Source organism: Marmota monax, unplaced genomic scaffold, assembly GCF_021218885.2.
Source record: "Marmota monax isolate L192 unplaced genomic scaffold, Marmota_monax_Labrador192_F-V1.1 WCK01_AAM20220418_F8-fsc00030, whole genome shotgun sequence".
Classification (NCBI taxonomy): domain Eukaryota; kingdom Metazoa; phylum Chordata; class Mammalia; order Rodentia; family Sciuridae; genus Marmota; species Marmota monax.
In genome coordinates, this window is record NW_026691988.1 from 12,678,278 (window position 1) to 12,690,631 (window position 12,354).

A 12,354-nucleotide genomic window follows, 5' to 3' on the forward strand; every position below is an offset into this window, starting at 1 on the left:
TGCATTGGTGAATATCTTAGGAAATGTAATGGGGAGTATGCTTAGGTATAATTTTAAAATCAAGATTATTGAGTCATAGTTTACATAAAATAGAATGCACTCATTTTAAAAGCAGTTAAGTGAATTTTGACCAATAGACATCCTTATAACTACCTTTATAATCAAGATATAAAAATATTGCCATTATTCAAAAAATCTTCTTGATAGATTGGTTATTTTGTTGAGTATATAGTAGACCCTAATTCACATTTTAATCATGTTTATTAATTATATTAATTATGCACACTATCTTGTAATTTTTTGTAGTGTACAATTTGATGTGTTTTGACAGGTATGTCCAGACATGTAACGATCACATCATTCCTAATCCCTAGAAAGCCTTGAATATCTTACTTCACCCCTCAATACTAGGACAGATAACCAATAATCTCACATCTTAAAAGGTGAGTATTGCAGAGACATAACCACTTTTATTTTCCACATACTTACCATTTCTAATAATTATCATTCTTTGTATAAGTCTTTTCCACTAAGCATTTTGTTCTTTTAGATATCTTAAAAAAAAAAAAAAAAAAAAAAAAACTTTTAGCATTTTACCTAGTACAAATCTCCTAGAGACTAATTTTCCTAGCTTTCATTTTTCTGCAAACATTTTTTATTTTCTTTTTGTTGCTGTTAATTTAGATGTCAGAAGTGCTCACTATATTTCATGGGACATAGTAACAAATTCTAATGCCTGAGTTTTTTCTACCAATAATAATTCCAGGAACTGCTTTAAACAGATACCATATAGGCACATTTCCCTTAAGGCTGGAAAGGAGAGTAAAATTGATACTTTAAAAATAAACTTTTTCAAATTATCATTTTCACATATTTTTTAAAATATTTGTTTTAAATATTTTAAATATTTTAAATATATTTTTAATTTTTAAAATATTTAAATATCTTAAATATTTTAAAAATATTTATGGATTTAAGATGCAACATTTTAATACATGTATACAATGTATGATGAGCAGATCAAAGCAATAGGCATCTATCACCTCAAAAAATTATCATTTCCTTATATTGGGAACATTCAAAGTCCTAATAGTTATCTAGAAACATATTAATGAGGGGGTCAACCATAGCTACCCTACTGTGTTATAGAATGTTACAAATTATTGCCTTCCTATGGCACTCCTATAGTTATGTTCCCTGGATGCAAGAATCACTGATCATCACTGTCCTTCAGCATTGTAAAGATATCATTTCTTTTTCTTTTTTATATCATGTGTGAAGAGAATTCTGAGGTCATTCATATCTGGTTTTATTCCCCTTTGTGATAATATGTCTTTTCTTCTCGGAACCCTTTTTATGATTTTTCTGTTTAGCACTTTTTTGGTTGTTTTATTTTTAGGAATTTGAGTTTGATGTACCAGGTATAGTTTTCTTTATTTATACACTGGATCTTATTGAACTTGGAGCTGTGGGAAATCTGGATTTATAGTTTGCAGAAAATTTGGAAAATGATGGCAGTTGTTCCTCTAAATATTTCTTCAATTAGTGTTTCTACTTTTTTTCCCTAGGAATCCAATTGCATGTGTGTTAGACAACTTGCTATGCTGTAGCAGGTCCAGTCACATTCATCTGAAAGCCACGTCCACCAGAAAAGTTTTAAGAGTAATAAAACAGCTTTCTTTACTCTTTACTTAGACTCATCAATTCTTAACATATTATCCCAATTGCTTTGTTGCCAGCTCATTCCTCTTCCTCTCCTCTCCTGCTATAAATTATAATCCACTTCTCTCCAACAACCTCTACATTGATCTATTTATTTACTCCTGCAAATATATTTTGCTAATCTATTTTAGTACAGTTTGTCCCTTTATTCACTAATCTTTTATAGTTCACAAGAAGGAATCAGGAAATGCAACATTGTTCATTAAACTATTTTGTACTAAGAGCTCATATTAAATTTTTTTCAATTGACCATTAAGTTCCTTCATAGATTCTTTTTCTCAACTCTTCAATGCAATATAGCACCACCTGAAAGACGATCATGTCCCTTTTAACAGTTTTCGTCACAGGTTGGGAGTTGTGTCTCAGTGGTAGAGTGCTCACCTAGCCTGTGTGAGGCATTGGGTTCAATACTCAGCAATACTTAAAAAAATAAACAAAATAAGACAAAATTGTGTCTATCTACAATTTTAAAAAGTCTTTTTTTAAAAAAGAGCTTTAATCAGAAATAATGCCTTGGCATTTTTGATCATATGGGCCAATTATTGTCTTTCATTTTGGGATAATCTGGTGTTTACTCATAGTGGGGTTTATGTTATTTATGTTTTTGGTAGGGATTTCAGAAAAATTATGTTGTATCCTTCTTAGTGTATTATGTGAAAAGGCATTTGATAGCAGCTTCTTCCCCTACTGGTATAATTAACTTTGATTACTTGATTAAGTATAATTTGGTTAAAGTCCTGATCACTAGGTTTATCCACGATAAAAATATTATTTTTCCAATTTTAATCAGTGAGTATTTTGTGGGGAAACTTTTGAAATTCTTAAATATATTATTCCTCATCAGGCTTTTAACCCCTACTTTTAGCAGTCATTGTTTGGTTTGGACTAATCTAATTATTAGTATGATGATTGCAAAATATTTATTTTCTAACTCCACACTAGCGTATATTTAATAACTTCTCTTCCACCCAAAGGTAGAGATTTTCCTTCTTTACAGCATTTATAAACCATACAAGAAATGTCATTCCAATGTTATCAATAGTCTTAAAGATATAATATGTAAAAGGAAGGTTTTTTCTTTACAAATTTCTTTCTAAATGTTCATATGATTCTTGTAAAATATACTTAATGAAACTTTTAATCTTCCTCGTCTTTTCTTTAAAAACACAGCATTATGCTTTCAAACTCAAATATATTTTCCTCCTAAAGTTATTTCATTTATTTAAAATTCCAAGAAAATTAATCGTGAATTTTATACTTGCCTTTTGTTAAATATGTTAACTTTTATCTTTTTAGTATTGAATGATAATAGATAAATCAACAATGGCCCAGTGACAGACCAAGATAAATAAAAAGTAATTTTTACAAGAATTTAATCAAATTGCAAGAGACAAGGAATGAATTTCTTCATTTATAAGTGGAGATGAAAAAAGTACCAAACTTATAAAATTGTAAAAATTAAAAGAGGCAATCTAATGAGAAAGTTATGAGTGCTTAGAACAGTACCTGCCACATGAAAGATTTAAAGCTATGATTAATATGATGATGGTATTATCACTATATTTTTCAATAGTAAATATTGTTATTGGTTAAAAAATAAATGATTGGTAGAAATATAAATGAATATTTGCTATGAAGAAAAAAATTAAAATGTAAAATGCATCATTTTGCATTGAATCTCAGTTTTTACTTACCAATGGTGTCAGTTGCTTTTCATGTGAACATACATAAAATTATGTAACCATGCTGCATTTTTCAATCTCTGTAACCATAAAATGAACATAATGATGATTGTACTTTTTTTGTCATATATAAGCATTCTTTTAAATTTGCTTACCTAATAAAAATTTCTCGTATTTCAAAATCAGAAAATATAATGAATATCATATTAGCAAATATGAACTCTTTGACAGTTCTATTTCAGATATTTTAAAATTTAGTGTTATACATACTCTTAAACCATCCTGTCCTCCTCTACTTCAAGTCAATTCCCTACACAGAGGTAAGCCCTGCATTGAAAGTCCTTTCATTTCTTATATTAATAATATAATGTGCCCTTTTATATACTTTAATTTGGGGGGGTGGGTAACTGGGGCTTAAACATTTTACCCCTGAGCTATATCTCCAGTTCTTTTTAATTTTAATTTTGAGATAGGGTCTCATAAAGTTGCTGAGGCTGGTCTAGAATTTGCTGAGGATCCAGCCTCAGCCTCCTGAGTCACTGAGATTACAGGCATATGACACCACCATGCCTGGCCCATTTGTATACTTTAAAATACACATAAATGACACAATTTTACACATGGTTTACAAATTTACTAGATTGACAGGTAATAATAAATATAGTTTAGTTATTTTAATCCTCATCAATGTTAAGTGCAGTTTTTATTATTATCATATTACTATTGCTTACAAACATTTGGAAGTATTATATAATTTTCTGACATAAACTTTGGCATTTAAAAATATTCATTATAACCTAACATGTTTATTTTGGGAAATGATTCTGTGTGTGTGTGTGTGTGTGTGTGTGTGTGTGTGTGTGTTTAAAGAATCCATACTCTAAATGTGGGTTGCAGCCTCCAGGCACAACAAGCTATTTTCTTTTTACTCAATTTTTTAAAATATCTATACTATTTGCCACCTAATCTAGTGAATTTATGAGTTCTTGTGTTACAATCTCCCAAAGGGAAATTTTGTTCACTTTTACTTGTATTCAGTAAACTGTTATTTGAAACACTTTGAGTCTCCATTATTAAATACCTAATGATTAAAGATTATTTTATATTTCTCATATAGTATTTATTTTAGAATTAGGTAATGACCCTAGTAGCAAATTATTATCAGATTATTTACTATTAATTTTTATTGTAACAACTTTGGTTTTCATTTCTGATGTTATAATTATTATGTCAGAATATCTATAGCCTGCTGTCATGGTTTGGATTATGATGTGTTCCCCAAAGTTCCTGTTACTGAAGGATTATTCAGAAGTGTAATGATTGGATTATATGAGCTGTAACCTGATCTGTCCACCCTAGTTTGAATGGTGTTACTGTAGACTGGTGACTGGGCAAGGTGGGTCACTGGGGTGTACCCTGAAAGGGTACATCTGCCTTGTAGTCCTTTCTTCTCCTCCCTTCCTATTTTCTGACCTTGCCATGAGCTCATCAGATTTCCTCCACTGAGTCCTTTCCCCCTGATGTGCAGCCTCACATAGGGCCCAGAGCTATGGAGAAGGCCAATGAACTCTGACCTCTGAAATCATGAGCCCCAAATAAACCTTTCCTCCTTAATTTGTTTTTGTTGGATGCTTTGGTCACAACTAAGCAAAACCTAACTAAAACACCTGTTTTTACTTTCAGCTCATTGGTGAACTGTTTTTGATCTCTCTCTGCCTCTCAAATGTAAACTTTATGAAAGTTTTTCACATGACTTTAAATATACAGATTACTAATATGTTTGAATTGTTTAGAATCTTGCTATTTGTTTCTTGCTTACCTATTCATTTATTTTTCTCCTTCAGATTTTTTGTTGGATTTAGTTAAGCATTTTGTTCCTCCTTTCCCCCACCATACATAATTTTAAACATTCTATTTCTGTCTTAACTAATAAATTAGAAAGTGTATGTTCTTTTTATTTTGATATTTTTTAAATACAGTACTTTACAGTGTATGCATTCTTTTAAAACAATACTAGTATGACTTTTAGTTGTTGCTATATTGTTATTAAAATTAAGAAACTGAGAATCTCTGTTCGCTGGTGAATTTTGCCTACTTAGTTTATCTCCTCCAGAAAATAAGAGGGACTTTAAAATGTTTTAGTTGGATTATGTCCATTTTCCATACTGTTACAATATATTTTAATTTTAATGTTTTTAAAACCCTAATGACTTAGATACGTTTATCAAAATATTTGTTTACTAGCCTTCCTTTTGTTCTTGTTTAGTTATTTTTTTCTGAAAACATTGCCTTTTCAATTCTGTTAATATTTTATCTTCCCTGTGTTTCTAATCTTACCTTCTAAATTCATATCAGAGACTAAATTGGGTCATTAACTTCTTTGTTTTCTTTTTCTTATCTATCTTACACACTTCTCAGATTCATATTCAACTTTAAACTTTCTCACTTTAGTTATATTTCATATTATTTGTCAACTTTTCAAGTGTCCAATAACTATAAAATATCAATTCTATATGGGTATTGATAGAGGTATATAAATATAAACAAGCTTATATAAATAAGGATTTTTCTACAAGATTTAAAAAGGTTTTTTTTTATCAAAATGCTTTTACTATTTCTACAATACATATTTCTTTTCACATAATTTCCTTATTTTGTTTATAATTTTCAATAAACTCATTTTGTTATTTTTAATTGGTGCATTCCTGTTTTATTCTTTCTGATTGAAAGAATCATCTTTTGACATTTATTTTAATTTTTATCATAATTCATTTTATTATGTCAATTTTGGTACTATTAATACTTCAATGTATATTTGATTCCTACCTAAAATAAATTATAAACTTATGATTCCAAGTCTTAACTGGGAGATGTTTCTTAGGTTTATTTATTTCCCTGTATGAGTCTTACATGACCTACTTTATGGAAGTGATTCTACAGAATGTTTTAAGTTTACCTCTACAGGTATTGTGGCTCCTTCATAGAAACTATTTTTTATTTGAACATTAATCGATAGCCATGAGATTACTGTACAATTTAGATAATTTAATTTGGATTTTGGATCCCACATCTTCTTGGTCTTGGGTTATGGTTTAACCAACTTATTGGAGATAAACACTTTCTGCTTCCAGACCTCAAACATCTCTCAGAGTCCAAGGAAGACAGATTTTTTTTTCATCCCTTTCCGTTTCTTTAAATGAGGGGTATTCCTTTGTGAAGGGGTTATAGTCTCAGCACTTAAGGGATAACACTGTAACCTATTCCTTATTAAAATCCCATTCTCTATTTTATTTTATTGGTTCTTCTTAAGTTACACTCAACAGTAGAATACATTTTCATAAACTTATACAAGCATATAATCTATATTATTCCAGTTAGGACCCTATTCTAGTGGGAGAGCATGATGGTGAGGTTCACTTAGGTAATTTCATATGTGTACTAGGAAAATTATGTTAGATTTGTTCTACCGACTATCCTATTCTTACCCCCTCCCTTCCTTTCATTCTCTTTTGTGTAATCTACTAAACTTTTCCTCCCCTCCCTCCCCTTTATTGGGATTCGCCTCCACATATCACTGAAAACATAGTAATTCCAACTTCACTCCATTATCCAGATCATTTCCTAAACAATCCCCAAGTGTTCCATTCCCACTGTGAGTCCTTTGCACTTCATCTGTATAGTCTCTTTGTTTTCACTTGATTTAGATTCTGATTTTCAAATGGTGATTTATATTTTGTCTGTCATTTCTGAATATTTCAAGCAAGGAGTTTCTGATCAAATCATTCTCTGTCGCGACCCCTTGCCCGCAAGGAAGACGCAACTCAGGAATCTTCTTTCAGCAGTTTATTCAGGCCCTTGATATTTCTTCTTCTTCCCCTCGGATGCCCCTCCCAGCCTTAATAAAGCATCTCAAGCCCCAATGCGAAGCTGCCACGTGGAGCTTTCTCATAGGGTGGTGAAAAACCATGCGCCAACTCTCCCAAATAAGGAGTTGTTTGTCACAGACCACAGCGGAGCCAGCGCCATCTTGTAATGGCGACCATAGTCTGCAGAAACGGCAGAAGCGGCTCACCACAGTTCCCCCTTTCTGTTTTCTTAAAACAATACAGGCGAGAGTAGAGGTCCTATCCCACTGTGCAGAAGTGGCTGCATAGTATGGCTCAGTCCTGAGGAGGGCCCTTCCCCAGATCTGAGGCCATATCAGCCGACGCCTTTTTTCGTGGGGCGGGGCGTGGACGCGTCTAACCCGCATGCAATAGGACATGCTCTCCTTGAGGTCCACGTCAAGGATCACTCAAGTGCAGTGCCTTGCCTCGCATCCTGTATCGTGACGATGGTGGACGAAGGGGGATAGCTGAGGCTGAACTGTGGCTGTTTATAACGACAAACAAGTTGACAGCACCCTGAAAGAAAGGCACGGACTTTAAGGCGATAGAAAAGCACTAGTGTGGAAACCCATCTGCGTGCAATGGCAGTAAGACCGGCAGAGTGCAAGGGCTTTCCAACACTAAGAGAATAACAAGGAAAGTCATGTCGATCCCAGTGCAATGTTATAATAACTTGGGGTGTAACGACCATGTCAAAGGTTTACTGTTTAAGATGCGCAAGCCAGACTTCAGGTGAGTTGCCATTTTCTAAAGCTGCAAGAGCTTGTATGATCATAGCCTTATCGTGAGCACTGCGGGCCTTAAGGCGACAGAGAAACCACAAACAGAGGAACATACCGAAGCAACACATTGCACCAAAAATGCCTACCCCCACCCACTCTTTGAAGAAGGAAAAAGCAGAAGATATCCAATCGGTGAATTGACCCAAAGTCACGGGATCGACACGGGTACTGTTCAAGACAGCTATCTGGGTTAGTTGAGACTGGATCATGTCTTCCGCTGCCATGGACCAATTTCCGGCCAAATATTCGCCAATGATGCGGGAGGCATTCCTGGAATCATTAAATCTGACAGAGGTTATGCATAAATGTGCACGTTGATCAATACAACCCAAATGTACTAGGTCAGACAATTCCTCAACTTGAGCTTGAAGCAGATCTATCCTTTGATTAGCAGCCAAAATTCCAGATAAAATGTGTTGATTAATTCTACTTTGAGATTCAAGTATGGTGGATGTTTGTTGAATAACCTGATTAATAGTGGCAGCAGTTTGTACTTGGCTGGCCATGGCTACTCCAGCTGTAACTGCTGCAGCAGCAGACACTGCCACAGCTGTCACTATAGCTGCCGTAATTCCAAAATCTCTACGGGCTCTAATCAGTTCAACAATAGGAAAAGATTCTGGATCTGCAGTAACCGGGATCGGGACAAAGGTTGGAATTTTCATAATCACTGCCGTAGTCCAGGAGCCATTCCAACACTCAGACAAATAACAGGTAATATTAGAACAATTAAGCATCCCCTGTGATGTATCATTAGCCAAAAGAAACAGGATCGGAGATTGGAGACAGACTGCTGTGGAGGGTAATGTAGCATTAAACAATTGTGAATTGTGTGAAGTAATTTTAAGTCTCCTACCTCACTCCGAGTCTTGGGTACTGCCAGAAACATTAAACAGCCAACTTTGGACTCCTAATATTTCCCTGGGGAAACACAAGCGCGGACTAGACTAGCCCAATCTGAGGGAGTCATGCAAAATCTAGTAAGTCCCTCCACCTGAGTGAGAGTGAAAGCGGCATCTATGCCATAAGTGCGGACAGATTCTGCCAAGGTTTTAATTATCTCAAAGTCTAAAGGCTCATGATATCTTCCCCTGTTATTGTCCTGAAATACAGGGTATGCAAGTCCCATATCTGTATTAACTGTCCTCCAAACTTGTGCATGAAAAGATCTCCCGGAACCTTGGCTCCCCCCCACAAACGGAGGTGGTGCAATCGGCACCATATCTTCTTCTAGATATTCTACCTCCTCCTCCTCAGAGTTTTGTTGACCCATGTTAACTCCCTTCCCCTTCTTACAGTAGGCCTGCGTGCCCTGTGTCTCCTTTTTCTTCTTTTTCATTTTTATCTTATGTAGTTGTTGTAACAATATATCAAGGTCCTCAGAACTCTCTGAGTCGCTTGTGTTCTCAGGCGTTTTTAATTCGGTCAAGTCTGGGTAGAGCCTTCTCCTATTTTTATCTTCAGGCTCTTTTGCCTTCTCACTACTGTTACTTTTAATACTCTCTGCCACTTCACTACATGATCCTTCAGATTTTTCCTCATGCAGTTGCTCAAGAATAGCTTGACCCTCACTCACAGCTTCCTGGCATTTACCATCTGTTATACATCCTCTAACTTCCAAAGTAGTATAATGCCACCCTGCAAGGTACCTTGCTCATGAGCGAAATCTAGATCTTTCCCTAATTTGTCCCAGCTGGGAACCGTAAGACTCCCTGGAAAAGCAAACCAAGGAGCCGCTATATCAGCTTCTCTTAAAAACATCTGCAAAGTACTCTGCTTTATCTTAAGTCCTTTTGAATGTAACAACCCATCTAGGGCCAACAAAATTGGGCTTGAAGAAGCAACACCCATAATGTTTTTAGAACTATAAAGAAAGTGAAAGTACAAAAGTCCCCGCTCTCTTCCTTTTACAGGGGAGCGTCCCTGTCTTCACAACAACAAAAGAAGCACAAAAAACAAAAGCGAAATGACACAACAAAAGAAACACAGAAAACAAAAGCGAAAGTAGAAGCAAAAGTACACAGTGCAGCTGCAATAAAATGTAATGCTCTCTCTTTCTTTACAGAGGAGCTGCCCCGCTTTGGTCGCGGATCCCACTTACCTGGGTCTAACCCCGCTTTGATCGCGGATCCCACTTATTGGGACTAACCGGTGCACCACCCCTGACTGCTGAAAGTTCTGGTTCCCGGGTCTCGGCACCACTTGTCGTGACCCCTTGCCCGCAAGGAAGACACAATTCAGGAATCTTCTTTCAGCAGTTTATTCAGGCCCTTGATATTTCTTCTTCTTCCCCTCGGATGCCCCTCCCAGCCTTAATAAAGCATCTCAAGCCCCAATGCGAAGCTGCCACGTGGAGCTTTCTCATAGGGTGGTGAAAAACCATGCGCCAACTCTCCCAAATAAGGAGTTGTTTGTCACAGACCACAGCGGAGCCAGCGCCATCTTGTAATGGCGACCATAGTCTGCAGAAACGGCAGAAGCGGCTCACCACAATTCTCCATTTATTTTTCACTTTGTTAAATTTTATCATGAAAAAAATGCTACATAAATCAGATTAGAAGCAGTGGGATTACAATAGAGAGATTCTGGTGCTGACTTTGGAAGATAAAACATGAGAACACGTGTCCAAATTTTATTCAGAGAATGAACTTGAATACTTTGAGATTTTTCTACATTTGCAACTGTGTGATTCTAAGAATTTACTGGACTTGGTTGAACATGTAACAATGAAATACATTGAGATTTAGAGGTGCAATTTTGTCTTTTTTTGAAATAAGATTACTTATTACTACTCCTAATTTAGCAGGTAAAAATGTCCATGAGCTTACCATAGGGTCAGATTCTGTTCTACAAACTAGTATTTTCCTGTACTCTGGGGTACTTTCCAGTTCATGATTCCCTAGCTCCCAAACCATTAAAATCCTTGAGAATAACTACTTTTCAATTCACCCGGGAACTTCAAATACAGGTAATTTGTTGAAAGTTAGATTCTATCCTTTACCTCTAAAGGTCCTCCATACATAAGGAACAATCTGTAAACAAAATAATAAGTATAATGGTATTCAAATGTACAACTTCCATGCAAAATCAAGTGATATGAGGTTGAATACTACTAATTTCTCCCCAACTCCTGAATCTTGGTGTGTGTGTGTGTGTGTGTGTGTGTGCACGCATTCGCACGCCCATGTAGGTGTGTAAAAATACCACAGACTACTATACAACTTTGATTGTTGAAACAGAAAAAAAATAAAAATAGGGGTGAAAACTCTATGTGTTTGAAGGGAAATCTTTTTAAAGCTGAAAGAATTATGTTGAAGGCAGCAAATTGTAAAAAAGAGCAGTAACCATCCCAATGTCAGATTCAAAGACAGAGTCCTAATATAAGGGAAAATTGTCTAAGCAGAAGAAAACTTATGAAATTTTATATATGGACTTTTTAATTAGAGCATTGTGGTGATACATAGTAGTTGGTTTTATCCTTACAAAGTCATCCATGCATAGAATTTGGTTTCAGTGCACCATCCTCCCCTTTTTCCTTCTGCCCTCCTCTCCCCACAGCACCCTCTTCCCACTTTCACCTTTCTTTACTCTACAAAACTGTTTTCACTCACCTATTTATTCATTTTTGATCAGTTCTTTTTACTTATACATAAAGGTGAAATTCCCTGTGGTATATGCACATAACAGGAATTTTTAAAATTAATTCTATATTTCCTTCCCTTTTCCATAACACCACTCTGTCTCTATATCTGCACATTCTTTAGGTTGATTTTTAATATTTTTAACATTTTATGAGATTTTTGGGTCCAGTTCATCCTATTTGTATTATCTATGAATTACACTGTTACCCTTACCTTTAAATGTGGACTAAAATTTGTTTCCTGAGAAAATTATGGACTTCACAAGAACTGGGAAATACAAGAATTTTGATTGCCTGTATGTGAATAAGAAATTATGTATGTGCAGTGTGTGTTCATAGAAGAGGAATTTAATTGTTTTAAGAGGTATATTTATAACAATTGAGTAAATTTGATACTGACTATAGCGTATTTGATAAAAGTAATATCCAAATATTGCATTGTTTGAATAATCTGATAATCATATTTCTATATTAAAATTCTTTCCTGTGGGATACATGTTGAAGTGTCATGATGCCTATAACTTACTTGCAAATATGTGTATGTATATGATTTGCATGCATGTGTTGGTGCCTAGAGACCAAGATGAAAAATAAGAAATTAAATTGGTAGATCTAATGTTCTTTTTACTCAAGAAACAAAT